We start from the raw sequence: 16,243 nt of genomic DNA on the forward strand, positions 1-16,243 counted from the left end.
CAAACGTTCAAAACATTTCTTCTTTCCTTCTTTATCTGTCTTGGGTTGAAACTGAATAAAGCTGATGAATGGCTGTGGGTGTGAGGGGGGATAGGAGAAGGGACCGTGTGAAACCTCTAGTTACTTTAGTCCTTTCTCACATAAAATTTGGGAAAAAAAAAATAGACCAATTCCCAAATGCAAAATGAAGAAAGCCACTGGCTCAGAAACAGAAAAGCTGCCTGTGGGGCTCTGGGTGAATGGATGCAGGAGCCTGGCTTGGCCTGGTGCTCCACCAGTCTTGTGGTGGGGTGGGCCTGGGTGGCAAAACACTTTGAGCGAGTGCTTTTGGGGAACTGGTGGTGTTCCTGCTGGTCACTTAATGATTTATTAGAGATGGGTTTGGTCCTTGGGGCAGGGGAATACAGGGGAATACTTATAGGAATGAGCATCATGTTTACAAAACAGGATCACAAACAGAAGCTTTAAACTTCCCTTCTTGATTAACCTACGCCTTCTGCCTTTTCAGCTAGCATTTATGATTTCTACACTGGTTTAGAAATAACCACTCTAAGCTATGGTGAGCTCTCAATATGTGGGGTAATATCATAGTAGAAAATAATCCAGAGAAAGGACAGTGCTAACTGCATGATCCATTCTTTGGGACATACAATGAGCACTCTACAGAGAAAGAACATCTGTGATGCTGACTGTGGAACATGGGGATCCCTGAACACATCCCAAAGCCACAGCAGGCAGCACAGCAACCCACAAAACATGGCTCTGCAGCTCCCAGACCACAGGCAGGGAAAGAATCTATGGCTGGGCTCATAACATATCTGGCATTCCCAATAATCAAGGATTGACTGTCAATTTTTAAATTATTATTATTATTGTGGCCCTTGAGGTTTCCAAACACTGTGGGATTTCATAGCATAATTCTCCATGAGCAGCAGAGACAAGCACATCCAGAAGGGGCTTGGGGAAAACAGGAAACTAGGCAGGCACAGATGGCTTTTTGTTTCACAGAGCAGACAAAACTTCTCTGAATCATCCTCTTTAACACAAAGGGGTATCTTGAGGTAGAGATGTGAGAAAGGCACATAGCTGATGAAGCAACAAGAAATCTCCAGCAAATTATTTCTTAATCTCACTTTATTAAAAAAACTTCTAATGAGCACAAGTGTCTAATTCCAACAAAATCCATCTTCAGCCTCCTGGGAATAGGAAATTTGAAATGGAATTTGCCCAAGTTAGCTTAAAAACATTGTAGAACAAGTGCAAAGCAAACTGCAATCTCAGTTTGATAGCAAAAATTAGAAAACAGAGTTTGAGGTGTATTGCTGCTAAGCATCTCTGGCCCTTAGAACATAATATTCCAGTAACCCATGGCTTTTAACTAAGGCTTTTAAAAGTGGTATTAACATTAGATCACATTAGGATCTTGCTACAAGTTTCTCCAAGAATTTGTACTTTACTGAAGTCAAAAGGGGTAACTCTGGATTTATACAAGTACAGTTGTGGTAATAATCCACTCACTGGCTCTGAGGGTTTAGGTTTGGTTTAAACAGTAGAGCATTAATATTATCATTAGTCACCACCAGAGAATGAGCTGACATAAGTGTCTTCCAAGAGGGAATACACACAGAAATAACTGGGTGCTGTATCAGAGGAACTACTTTAACAATTTAATTTTTAAAATAAAAATCAGAATTTGATATTTTATTCGCCTCTATTTTACACATCCTATACAACAAAACTTCATCTCAGACCCCTGAGATACATAATCCACTGCATCTATTCTCTCAGTGCCTACCACTCACCTTCACATCTGTCTTGTGCTTGATCAGAAGAGCTAAGCAATAACAAGGAAAGGATGACCCATTTAGAGCCACATTCCTCCTAATTCTAATGCCCTGTTGAATGTTCTCTCACCTCACATCTCTGTTGCAGCTGCAAATGGTTTTCATGCTTATGTTACTCTCAGAACAGCAAGAAGGACACTTGTTACAATTACAGTGAAAGCATTCATTTTTTCCCTTCAACAATATTTTTTTTAAATATCTGTTTTTCCCTTTCAGTATTCCACAGGAATTTAAAAATGGTAAAGCCATGCTTAGAATAAATAGCTTGATTTGCTACCTAGATTTAATTTCTGCTTGTTTCATAGGATGAGTTAATTTGCCATAAAACTTTAACCACTGCTGATCCTGGATTCTAGCATCCATAGCTCCCTACTGAATTTTATTGCCCCTAATATAATAAAATGTAGTTTAACCTTCACTACTAATTTCAGAATTAACTACTACAAACCTGACTAAACGGCCTTTTTTATCCCATGCACATTATCTGCTCATCATTCACCTGAACCTGCCTTCTTTCCACAGCTTAAAGTTCAGTAAGGGGTTCAACAGAAGATTTAGAGTTACAAAGGGTTTCTAAGCACAGAAAAGCTTCCAGAGGAAGGATATCTAAAATATTACTGCAGGAGAAGACTTCCAAATCTTATACCTCTACAATGCAAAATAATCACAAATTGTTGCTACTTAGGGATCAGGTGAACTGTGCAGATTAAGTGTAATCTTGCTAATAAACAGGTTTGAGTTATAGTAACACAACAAACGATGCTATGAACTAAACTCTGTAAGAGGTATAAAACACCCAACTTCTACCACTGATGGTCCTTAAGAAGGAGATACTCACTAGTCTAAAAACAGGCCTTTTGAAAGCCAGGTAAGACACAGCAAGAAACCCTTTCATGCCCTTCCAGGCATTTCCTTTTGGCAACACCAAAAATCCAGCAGTATTCTCTTCATTTGGATAGGCACATGAAAAGGAATGTGCTGCTTATTGAAAAAGGAATATTGCAATATTACTGTAAGTTTATTTGCCTGCAGGATTAAAGAAACAAAAATTTAATTAAAAACAGGAAAACATTTTTGGTCTCCAAACCTGCCTCAGTCAGACTTGAAAATCCCATTAATTCACACTTCCTACTGCCAGTGGCCTGTTGCATGGAATGACATAGGCACTGTAATGGGCACTCACAGTGTGAGTGCAGTGATGAATAAAACCCAGTTTAATCTCAGTCTAAATCTTGGGCCAGCTTTTCAGCAATGAAAGCACCTAAGAATTAGCAGATGTTCTTAAAACCCAGCAGCTTTAGGGATCCACTTTGCCTATTATTGCAGGTTCTGTGCTGTAGCAAGATGACAAAGCTGAAGTAGGGATTAAATGACACAAATCTTAAAGCAACCTGAAACCTCACACCTCTCATTGCAAGTCCCAGAGTTTAGTCCAGAGAATCACTGAGTATATGGGAAACGAAGTTGGACTGGTGGGCAATTCCACCACCACCCAATATTTTTCATTGCACAGACAAATAGCTCCCTTTGGAGGCTGTGGCTGGCTTGTGCCAGCAGCTCACGCCGAAGGCTTGAGCAGACCCCCACAGGAAGAAGGTTGCTTTGACACAAGACATCTTCTCTGACCTCAGTTTGCCTGCGTTTCCCACCATAAAACATTTCAAGCCTGCCTTGACTCCCTAAAGCACATCTGTCTCCCACTCCTAATCTGGATAACACCCTCAAGTTGTCTGAACAACCCTCTACCGACACTCTTTTGTTTTCCCCTTCCCTTACTCTGCTCAATAAAGCTGGCTTTTGGCATATTAAAGCTTAATTTGTTTAAGAACAAACAGTTGGGGGCCTGCATCTCACAGACGAATGTGACAGATCACACGAGGAAACCAAAGACTTCAGGGGCAGAAGATTTGGCAGGTTTGTGTCTCAGTGGAGATGCAGAGCTCATTGTCATGTTTCCAAAAGGCATTACACAGGGCTCCAAGGTGGAGCTGTTTACCAATACCATGATCTCTCCCCAGATGCAGTTGCTACTGCAGCTAATTAAGAGAACAATTAAGACTAAGGCAATCAGTCAAGTACACAGATTCGACTCATTTTCTCCACTCTCTGATGCTGCGCTGGCTCCCAGAGGGCTAAACCTTATTCACTCATTCAGAAAATGACAGGAAGAAGCTATTAAATATCTGAAAACCATAAAAATGCAATCATACTGTTCCTGAGCTAAGCCACTCACCAGAGACCAATGCCAGGCAACTTAAGAAACTTGCTGGCCCCCAGAATTCACATACTTACAAATAAGAAAATTAATCAAAAGCAGTTCAGATCAAAATTTAATTAAAAAGAAAAGGATTGCAGAAGACTTCCTGAGATTTCTCTGTTTTATGTTTATGACTGATCAATATTATGTGTTATCAGCTCAGTGTATGACAAATTCCACTGGGCATCTTTAAGGAGGAAGTAACAGATTAAATATTGAGCTAAACAATTTAATCTCTGCTTTAAAAGGTTTTCAGATATTTGTAAAGGTAAATCCTATTAGAGTATAAATGTCTCCATGTGCTAGTGCTGTAGTCTCGTCACAGAGGAATTTGTAAACACCAGGAGACAGACTCTCATTAAATATAAATTTCCTTCTTTTGTGGAACTATTGATGAAAAAAAAGAAAGCATTTATGTCTTCAAGAGAGCAGGGGAAAGGGTCTTAGGAGTGAGATTTAAATGTATCTACAGACATAAGTAAATATTTATCACACTTCTAGAACAGTCAATGCCAACTGGCTCCCTAAATCCATTTAAACACAACTGAGAGCGCTGATCCTTCACACCTCACAGTGACAGTGGAAAAGACTCATCCCCTGGAAATAAACACATGGCCAACTGTGCCAAGCACATACAAGAACAGAGAGCTACATGTGATAAAGAAACAAGTTAAGGGAAAGGCTAAATCCAAAACATACTGCATGCCTATTACATACTGACACTATATATTATGTGCACATGCAGGCATGCAATAAATATGGTATGTCATGCACACAAAGGTCAGACTGACAATGTAGATGTTAAAACCATGCAATATCAAGGAAAAACCCACAATGCACGTGCCCTCTCAGCTGCAGGGCAGAGATGTAGGTGCACAATGCCTTCAGAAGTACTGCAGCACCCACCCTCTCTTCACAGGGGAATGCCTTACCCCACTGACCAACATCTGTTCTGCAACATCTGCACACGTGTATCTTCACTGGGACTTGGAGCGCACACACAGCCACAGGAGGCATTGTTCCAACCCTTGCTGCAGTCCAGAACCTGGTAACCTTGAACACAGCATGCAGTCCAGAACCTGGAAGGGAAGTTTAAAGCTTCTGTTTGTGATCCTGTTTTGTAAACATGATGCTCATTCCTAGAAGTCACAGTCCCTTACTTGGACTTTCAGTCTTACTATTTGCTGTTCATCCTAAGCCCTGGTCAGCCCAGTGTGTTTACTCTCCAACCCAGAGAAGTCATCTTCTTTACAGAATTGGGCAACTGAGGCAAAATGAGAACAAATGAGCTCAAAGTTGCCAAATTCACCCAGAAGGTTTTGGAGGGTAGGGGATGACTTGGAAAGCATGCTAAGCAAATCCATGCAAAACACCTCTTTCTATCCCAGCTTTTAAAGAGAAAAACAAGCTGATCTTATTCTCAAATCTGTTTTGCACTTGTTTCTATGAGTAAGGGCTATAAATATATGCAGTTATAGTCAGATTTTCTCAGGAAGTCCATTAATTGCAGGTATCTGAAATTCCTATCATATATCACTGTGCTTCTAAAACACCCAAAATTTCACTTTATGGTGAAATAGATTATTAGATTATTAGATTATGGTTTGAATGACCTCAATTTCTTTCTGCCACGTGCTTGATTACTTCCAATAAAACTATGGGTAGTGGGTACATTTTCATTTACATCATGGCAATAGAATTAGGCAGATTTTTGGTTAATCTTCATAGTGATTAACTAAAAAAGAAAGATTCAGATCTGAGTGAATACTTGAATCACAATTAATAATTTATTCAATAAATTGTTTGTGCAGATTGCAGAATTCTCTGATTTATTTGCTGTAGGAAGTTGCTCACAAAGTTCTTTAATTAATAATTCATTGTTTGAAGATTGTTCATAAATACTTAGGTCTGTGCACTTGTGATTTGCAATTCATATTTTATAATTGTTAGTCTTATTTAGCCTGCTGGTTGGACAATCAGCTTTCCTGATTATTAAATGTAACTTGTGAATATTGCAATTCTGTATTGAGGTAGAAGTAGAGATGATTTTTTTAAATAGTTTTGTTTGTTTTTTTAACTTAAAATATGGTACTTTCAATATTTGGTCACTTGTGCTATTCGTGTCCAAGAATCAAAGTTTGGATTTGAATGCCTACTCATACACTCAATTTCCATGTGTATATTACACTGAGGAAGGGTGATACAAAAGGTCAGTCAAATCAAAACCCAAAATGACAGCAAAGGCAGCCAAAAAAATTAGTAAATCTGCTTTGCTGTATTGAAATGCATAGTCATGGACAGGTTCCCCCCCACCTGCCACTGTCCATTCAGCTCTACAAGAATCATATTCAGGTCAGCATAAAAGTCTTTATTTGTCATTAATTCACAGGTTGATAACAAAGGTGACCGAGGTTTTGCTCAATGCTTAGAAATGAAAATGTACTTTGTAACACTTCGGTTTTTCTGTGACTTTTCTACGTCTGGAGATGAAAATCTGGCATTGTCGGAACCCAAGGTGTCCCTCAGACACTCTTGGATGTTCTGGGTCCAGGGCAGAAGCCTCTGAGACCCTGGCAGGCAGCCAGAAACCCCTGTGGTTTTGAATTTGACCCATGGAACAATTTACCAACTTTGCAGGAAGAACAAGAAATCACAAAAGTTTAGATATTATAATAGAAGTAATCACAAAGTAAAAGGTAGGATTTTTGAGTGCTGTACAAGGGGGTTTTAGGCCTTGTACAGAGGGGTCTGAGTTTTGTACATGGGGGTCAGAAGTTCTAAGATGGAGGGATTTGGGCATGCCCTGTCCTCCTTCTTTCTCCTTTCTATTCCCCATGTTCTTGGTGATGTTGGCACTCACAGATTGGTTTAGAGTAGAAAGGCACTGTTCAATTAGGTGATAGGCATTGGGGAAAAACTATAAACATTTAATACGTAATGTGTGATATAAAAGATGGCACCAGCCCCTTGGGCGGGAGAGACGAAGACGAAGGGAGACGGAGAGAGACGCAGAGGGAGAAGGAGTCAGGGACAATGTCAGGGAGTCTGTGTGCTTTGGGATAACATGCAATAAACTGCCTTGAGACCAGACGACTGAAGACTACTGAGTCTTTCTTTGAAGGCACAGGTTGGAGAAGAGACTTTACCACCACCCGGGGTCACCCCAATCTGGGGGAGACTCCGACATGGCATCACTGCAGATAACAGCAATCATCATGATTTTTGGTTTCCTTCTGGGTTTAAGAGTAAGGACTGATTATTGAGGTAGTGTAAAAGTTAAATTTATGTAACCTGCACAACTTGGGTTCTGAGAATCCAGTTTTTTACTCAAATACTGATTAATACAATTTTTTAAATATATGCTTAATGCTGGTACATGGCAAAACTTTGCCAGTGGGGAGCTTATGGAGCAGGATTTCCTTTGTCTGTGATAGACCAAATCTCCTGGGCCTTCGAATGTGGCCCCAAAAGATCCCAGTTCTGGTGATGTTGATCAGAAGCCAGAATGTTTTCCTGAGATTTGGTAGGAATAAGAGTGTATTCTTGTAGAACAACAAAAGTCATTCTACAAGAGCTACAGTGTAAGTTGTCCTAGGTGTTTGGAAAAAATCTCCATGAATTTGGGCATAAAAGACTTCTCAAAACAATTATGATTAGTTTCCTACTAAACCAGAAGAAAAGATGTAGCAACTTTTTTACATCCCAATTTTAACCCCTGCTTGAATACTAATAATTTTAAATAAGAATGACTTAACCTACTAATGTCAATCTTCTTTATTTTGTCAAGAACTCATTTAACCCACATAATAATTATATAAGCAACTGTCCACGCTGGACCAAATTCCATCCTGACTGAAGGTGCATTTGGGATACAATGGCCCAGAGCTGTTCAGTGCAAATATTCCTGCAATTCTGAACATTACTTTTTTTTTTATCTCCTGACTCTCCATTGTATTATCTTTGGAAGGGAATAATGTCAAAAGTCTTTAAAATGTATATATATTATTTTAGTGATTATGTTATCAAAACCCCTCTGGGGTATCCTTGCCTCTCTCTCCTTAACACACTACTTGCCCAGGTCCCCCTCCCCCTGCTCTCTCTGGTGTTGTCTCTGAGAGAGCACAGTAAAAATTAAATAATAGTTGACATCATTTGGTTGGACTTGTGCTCAGATTATCTCTATTATTCATGTGATCTTTCTTATTATTTTTCTTTTTCATTCACCGTTATATTTTATTTACTTTAATGAGCTGGATGCTGGGCTTCAGCCTGGGACCGGAGAGAGACCTGGCGTGCTTTCAAACTATTGTTTTGCTGTGGTTGAGATTAACGTCATCAGGATTTTCCTCTCTGTTATTTATTAAATCTTTTTCTTCCTCTCTCCCTCTCTCCCTCATGTGTGAGGAATACCTTGGTGATGGTCATGAAATAGAAGCTACATAAAAATAGCGAATACGGCTTTGGAGTCTTTCATTCACACCTTCGTTTATGGAGGCAATGTTAAGTGTAGCAGATCTTCAATTTTATTTGTCTCTCTTTTCAAATCTGAGTTGGATTCTTGCAGAGGAAATATGTACATTTAAATTGGACTTGTGTAAATTCCCTAAATTCTCATTTTCTGCAGAAATTTCTGGTCAGCAGCAGCTCTGTGCAGGGGTAGCCCTCACTAACAAGCCAGTATATATGTGTGGTGTTAGTAAAACAGTGACAGAGACAATTAAAGGCCTCTGTATCTCAGCTGCAAAGGGCAGGATGGGATTGAATTGCCTTTGCAGATCCCCTCTGCAGAACAAGTGTGTCTTTTGGTCAATTTGTTGAGCTAAAGATACACTTAGAGCTGTAGTCAGGTGGCTTAGATCCTCCCACCTGCCTTTTACCGGCACTAAGCTCTCAGAGGTGCCCATCCAGGTGGAAATGTTACTCAGTTTTAGACAGGATATAGTCTGTTGTGTTTTTCTCCCATAAAGGTATCATTTTGGAGAAGGAAATATTTAAGCCTAGAATTTTGGTATTCAAAGGATATTTTTTTGTCTGAAAGCACTGTTTTCAGTGTGTCTGGCAAAGTGGAGCATCTCATTCTTGGTTGATGGCCGTGAAAATTAAGAGGATCTTTATCTGGGAGTTCATAAAATACTTCAGTTTTGCTTGGTCTTGGGACAAACTAGATATTAACAGAAAAAGGAGGTACATGGATTGAGTGCAATAGCTGGAACAAGGGCTCTTTGCTCAGGGCCTCTGCCTGTGCATGCCTCTTTTGAAAGGTACCTGTCTGTGTTGGCTTTTTTTGTTTACTAGACAGGATTTACTGCATCAGCAGTCTTCAACACTGGAATAAAAGGACAAGCTGAGAATGTTATGAAGTCTGTGGCACACTTTCTCTTCAAATGAAGAGATACTCTAAAGTTTGTTGGGTTTGTTTTGTTTAGGCTGTTTATCACATAAGATTTTCAGGTGGGTTCCAGCATTCCCAAGTTGTTTAAATCAAGACTCCTTTGTCTGTTTTCAAATAACTTGGTTCCTAGGGGATCTACTTGAGCCCATTCAGGTGTGTTGAAATACATCTCCTTTTTCTGAACTACATTTGTATCTGCAATTTCAGTCATTGTGGAGGAGTATCTTTGATTTTGTTTGTATTTCTTCAGAGTTAGTCTTTATTCTTAACCCTCCTTGACCTGGAAAGGCATTTGTATTGATCCCAACATGTGGGTCTCAGACTATGAAAGTTAGGAGCTCAGAGCTGACCTTTGAATGTCTGGTGAATCCATCCTCATTCGTTTTAGCAGAAACAGGGACCTAGATATCTGTTCTCATTTATCCTTTGAAATCACCCATTTTTCTCCAGCCACTGCATCTGGGATAGATAATCTTTAAACTCTTCCCTTCTCTGAAAAAACTGTCTAGGTTTACCAGTCCTGTGGAATAACATGCATTGCAGATCTTCTAGTTAAATGTGGACCGAGCTGGGGCTGTGTTGTGAAGGCACCAACCCCAAAAGAACTTTTAACCTTTAGAAAAATTCGGTCTAATCCTAAAACCTCTGCAAAGCATCTCAGAAGGACTCCTTTGAAGGGTTGTTCTGAAAGGGATGACTCAGTGGAAGATTTCTCAGTTGAGGCTTTCCTTTGTGAAAATTCCTTTGCAATGTGATTCCAGAAATGTTGCTTCTGCTTGCCATGTTAGTATAGAATAACACTCTTTCATTCTTGTGTGTGAAATTACAGATAAGCTGATCCATAATAAATGATCTATAATGCAGCTGGACCAAATTTGCTACTCAGGAAGCAACTCAAGATGCAGCCTGAAAGTTTCTGCCTTCAAAAGATACACCTAAAGATAAAAGCATGGTGATGTTCATGTTTTGCTAATTATAAATTTCCTTCGGCTTGGCACAATGGAGTTTTCAGGTCTTAATGGCTTTGCTTTTTTTCTGACTGCATTGCTAGTGTGTTATGGGCACCTTCAGTAATACCTTGAGCAAACCAGGCCATGCACCAGAATGGTCCATTTTTTGGCATTAATTAATTTAAGTGATGCAGTGGAGTGACTGCAGCAGTTGTTGGACTACTAGTTCATCAAAAAATACAATTTGTGCATTAACTCTGTTTGTGGGTAACAACCTGCCATCCATATGTTTCTGGCTTATCCTTGCAACTCATTTTCTAAATAAAGTTAAAACCTAACTAATATGGTATTGAGTCCCTTGCTGTTTCAGTTTGTCAGACTTTCCAATAAAAGGCCTGTGTATGATGGCTTCATGCTTTTGGTATGTGTCAGAAATAGTTCTATGCATATACATTACAAAATTAGGATTTAATTTTTGTTGTGTAGCCATACAAAATTAGATTATATAATTATTATGTTTTCCTTTCTTATCTTTTATATTTTAATATAATTTTTGAGGATGCCACAGGGCACTCCTGCTGTGAATTAGCTGCAATAAACTCTCTTAAACAGATAAACATCAAAGAGCAGTAATGTTTTAAAATGAAGCAACCTGCATTCAAAATCCAATTGCTTTATGTTGTAGATCTTGAATGCTTCAGCTGCTAAAACTGGATGGGGTTTCTCAAGGGCACAGGGGAGTTGCATTAGTGGGATTTTAATGCAACAGGGATCATTTGAGTGAAGTTGCTAGCAAAATCCATTTGTTTTCACAGGAACAGACTTCCTTCTATTTTACTTCTTCCTTAGGGAAAATATCAAGCTATGAATAAATTCTCTGCTACCAGGAATCCTGCACTTGTATTTAGACTGTTCTTATTGAACGGGTTCACAAAATCTTGCGGACTTCATGGTGAATTCTTGTGGATAATTGATTAACTGCAAACTTCAGTAGGAATATCAACTAAATAATTCCTTTTTAAATAGTCTAGAGGATTCTCTGTAGTCTGGCATTCATGTTGAACCTAGAGCTGCCACTAGAACTGAAGTACCAAGCCTAGATTCTGTTGAAATGCTGTCAATGGGACAAAAGGCCCCAAATTTGCGTTTTGGGACATCTACTTCATATAACTAAGGTACTCTACCTCCTAAGACTAAGGCTGCTTGGAAAAGCCACCTCCTGATGGCAATGTGAATACAGGATAAGAAAAGCAGGCACCCACATTGCCCAAAAAATACTCTGTGAAAGTTAATAAGACCTCACACATGGACTGTAGGATGTTTAGGGTCTTACCATCAAGGGTTATGCTTGCCTTGAGCTCCTCAAGATTCTCCAGTTTTCAACCTGACCTTGGTAACAGTTGTGCTTTGCAGGTGCAAAGGTAAAAATATTTATATTTGGGTACACAGCTGCATTTGGTTGTGCCATGCCTTTAATGCTTCTTTAGCTGTGTTGCCTCTTTCATATAGCTTCTTTCATATCATTTTCTGACGATCTGGGGTCCTGAAAACATGGTCAATAAATTGGTATTTTGCTTAGTTTTAACTTGAAATAGATATCAGACTGGGGCAAAATCAGAGCTGAATAAAGCTCCCTATTTATTTTTTTCCTTCTTAAAAGGAAAACCTGTGTTGAAAGATGCAGCCTCACTGATACAGTAATTACAGGATGCTATCCTTAGTGATGCTAAATAGCTCCCTTTAGTGTATCTGTTTGATCTTGAGCTGTGAATTCCCATTCTTTCGTGGGTGTAACTGTAAACAAGAGGATTAACATTGCTTCAGTGATGTTTTGCTTAAGCGAATCAAAGTTGAAAGGGTGTCTTGAATATCTGTAGAAAGCTTTGTGTGTTGCAGGGCTCCTGTTCTATATATATGCGCAGTGCACCTTTCATGGTAAACTCCAGTAATGCTTTCAAGTTTGAGTTCATTTTAAGCTTTTTATATTTTGGTTGTTTTTGTGGATCCCATTGTGAGTGGGATCCTCTGGCTCTGTGGTAGTGGCCACAAAGAGGCTGTGAAGTTCCAATCTATTAGATGTTGTTAAAGGATGTTATGTATCCTTTCAGCTGCATAATTTTTTTCAAGACCTATCATGGAGAACATATTCTCACCATAAGAGGTTTGCCAAATTTTAGGCTTTCCTAAAACTTGTCAGTGAAGACAAGCAGTTACTACACCAGGGATGTGGGTCCCTAGGAGAGTGGAAGTCCTAAACCACTGTCTTCTCTTGGTGCTTGGAATGCAAGCAGAGGAAGGGCTGTTTCTTGGGGGGAAGGTCTGATGGCATTCCATAGCTTGGTGCCAGTGTGAGTTGTCCATCACATCCATAAGGCTCCTCATATGTTGTTGCTAACCCAGTGCAGGACACTGAAAAGGAAAAAAGAAAATGGAGAGAGAAGAGTGTGAATATTTTCAGTTCAGTCCCTACCTGACATGTAGGGATGTGTCATGTCATCAGCTGTGAAAAAAGGAGAGGAAGAAGCAGCATCCCTAGAAACTTGTCTCTCTGCAGGGCTCCCCCCACTGCTCATCCACTCTTCAGCAGCCAAAATCTACCATTATAGCACCCTCTGCACATGCATTTTTTAAATCAGGACTTTAATTAGAAAATACAGTCCTCCTCCCTTCTCCTAGTTATCCAAGTAAAAGCCTAATATCATGATTCTTTTTTTAACCTTAACTCAGCCAGATTCTTACTGTGCCTGACACCTCTCTGTGACATGATTGATGTATCAAGGGTTTCCCTGTTATCTCCTACCTTCATCTGATATGGCACTCAGAGCTTGTCAGTGTCAGAAGCTACATCTGCCTCTTTAGTTGTGGCAGGAGCCCAAACCCTGTCTCTTGGAGGGGACTCACTCCTCCATGATTCCCTTCCAGGTTGTCAATTAAGTCTGTTGTTTTCATTTCAGCATGCTTGGTTGCTCTGATCTGAAGGAGACACTCTGCTCTGCTTGGAAGCAGTACTTTCAGGAGGACCACAGGAGTTATGTGGGCCCTGTTTTGCTGCCTGAGTCCTGTGGAGGAAGAAGCATTCACGTTCGTATGCTATTCGTTGTTTCAAGATTATTTAAGAAACCACCGCTGTTGAACTAGCAGGGGATCTTTCCTTCGGTGACCTTTGCCAGAGCAGCTGATTGGTGTGCCCCAGCTGCATGCCATCATTTTCTTGGGAAAGTTTGAAGACTGTCAGAAAAATGAGCATCTTCTTTCCTAGCCCTTACTGACGTGTATGGGCTTTGCTGGCCTTTCCAACTCCAGTGTGGGAGGAGTTGTTTGTTTTCCTTTTAAATGTTATCCTGCCATCCTCCTTTTTTTAACAATGCTGTATATACATGAAGACTTGCTGTGTATTCAGTGTGGCACATGGATGGAGTGGATGCTTTGAACTGCTTTTGCAACAATGGATTCTGCTTGACTGATAATGAAACCATGGGATAGACCTCAGGGAGGTGAGTCATATGTTAATTTATTCTTGACGTTTCCTTGGTATGTTAAAAGCTGTGATCTTTCAGAAAAAATCTCTTATTTTATTATATTTTTTTTTTTAAGCTGCTTCCTGGGGCTATGGCAGATGCTGTTTTGGAATGGCACCCAATGAGTTGTTTAATGTAGTTCAGTGCTTGGTTGGCATTCTGCTATTGTGCAAATATTTTTGGTACTTCTTCCACCACAAAGATATTTTATTAAGAGTGGCACATTGTTATACACATGTGGTGCTATGGAGCTCCAGAATATGCATGGGACATAATGCTGAGCTGCAGAAACACAATAGCAATGAGTCACTGAAATCCCTTGTTGGTCACAAGAGTTTGAACAACTGCAGTGATAATCTTTTGAGACAATGTACAACTCCAGTGGTATTTGCTATCTGCTCTGTGGTCTCCCTCAGTTAGCTGCTTGATTGGCTTGGCTTTGTGGGTATCCTAATCATGTTGGCACAGTCACTTTGATTAACAGAGACATGCAACTTGGAAATCTCTAGGCTTGCACCGACCTCAATAAAGTTGTGTGCTTTTTCTCTTTCCAAATTTCAGCAGCTTCCTGAGGGCACAAGGAATGTTTAGCTTGGCTTTCCATGATGGTTGGTGAATGTTGAAATGTGGGGTTCAGAGGAGTCCATCTGCCTCTCTGTAAATTGTAGGCTCAGAAAGAGTAAATAAATTAAAAAAAAAAAAAATAAAAGAAGGGGCAAATGCAGGATCCTTAAATCTATCTTATTTTTTCATGGCCTTTCCTCATGGCCTTTCCCATAGGTCCCAGGTCACTTTAAGCATTAGCTTTAGCCCTTAATACAAGAGAGCAGTCTCATCAACATTACTTCATTTGTGCCTAATCTGGCCAATCTTCTCCTGTTACATCTACAGTATATTTCTAGGTGTATGCTGAATGCTGAATAATCTCTTGATCTTATTTAATTTCTGTACTGCTCTGTCTTCTGGGTGAGTAGGCTTGTTTTTACAGCCAGGTAAACAGCCTTGCAGGTCCTTTGGCAAAATGAGGGAAAGCTTAGTTCCTATTATGCCTCAGACCAGAAGAAATAGAAGTTTAATATCTCATATTACACTTAAGGAAACTGAGAGGATATGAAATCCATGTGGTGATTTTGCTAGTGGTTATTCCTCTGCAAGTTGGTTCTTGACCATATTTCCCAGTCTTCTACTTGTGTTTTTTTAAGGAAATACAATCTTTTCAATGGTCATCATCTACTGTTATATGGTCCTTGAATTACCATCTCCATCACTGAAGGTAAGGATGTCTTCTAAAAGACAGCTCAGTCAAGCCAGGAGGGTATTCAGCTTAGATACTGTGAAAGGCAAAATGTCCAGTGCTGAAATTTGAAATAAAATGTGATTTTGGAGGGAGACATTCCCATCTATCCACAGACATATATATTTTAAGTATGCTTTAGGTGGGGTACTTCTCCCAGCTGTTGAAAGTGTTGTTTGTAGAGAGAGTTTGTAGATCCTTGTTTAAGGGAGTTTCCAGGACCCGTTTGAGTGGTCTCTTTGTTTCCAAAAACCTTAAGCTTGTTTCTTGGAGCCCTGTCTCCCCCTTAGCTCAGCTCTGCCTTGTCTCACAGGGGTTACCAGGTCACATGCGCATTTCAGGGGAGTCATCATTTAAACTTAAAACCTTCCCATCCCCTCTCTGTGATGTTGTTGTTGTAAGGGGTCAAACCTCATGCTTCCATTTCTCATTGGAGAAATTGTTACTTAAAATATGCTACAACACCTGCTTTCTTGACCCACTTTGCCTTAAATCCTTTTTTATAAGATTCTGGTGTTTTTTTTTTTTTTTTTCATAGTGGTAAAGAGATGAGGGATCCTGAGGTCACTGTGCCATGTGGGGCATCAACTGAATGTGCCAAAGATTGTGAACATGAGTCTTCTCACCAGTGAGTTGTTTCCTTGTGTTAAAATTTCCGCTGTTTACAGTTATCCTTCCATTCATCAAACATTTTTTAGGTCTTAAAAAAAAAATAAATTCATTCTCTAGTTGGAATTTATAGTAGTAACGTGTTCCTGTCCAAAAGAATTGTGTTTATTAGTGATTACTTTGAATCATTCTAGGAACAGAATCTTTCAGGAAAAGGAAGGGAATCACATTTTTAAGCTTGTTTTGCCTCATTATGAAAAAGTCCATTTCATTCTGCCTTTTTCTGTCTCCTCCTTCTTTTCTCTCTTCATTCACAAGAACATTTGGACTTACAGACATAAGTAATTTTAAAATCATTTTTGTTTTTATTGTTATAGAA

The sequence above is a fragment of the Vidua macroura genome, chromosome 3 (assembly GCF_024509145.1).
Source record: "Vidua macroura isolate BioBank_ID:100142 chromosome 3, ASM2450914v1, whole genome shotgun sequence".
Lineage (NCBI taxonomy): Eukaryota > Metazoa > Chordata > Aves > Passeriformes > Viduidae > Vidua > Vidua macroura.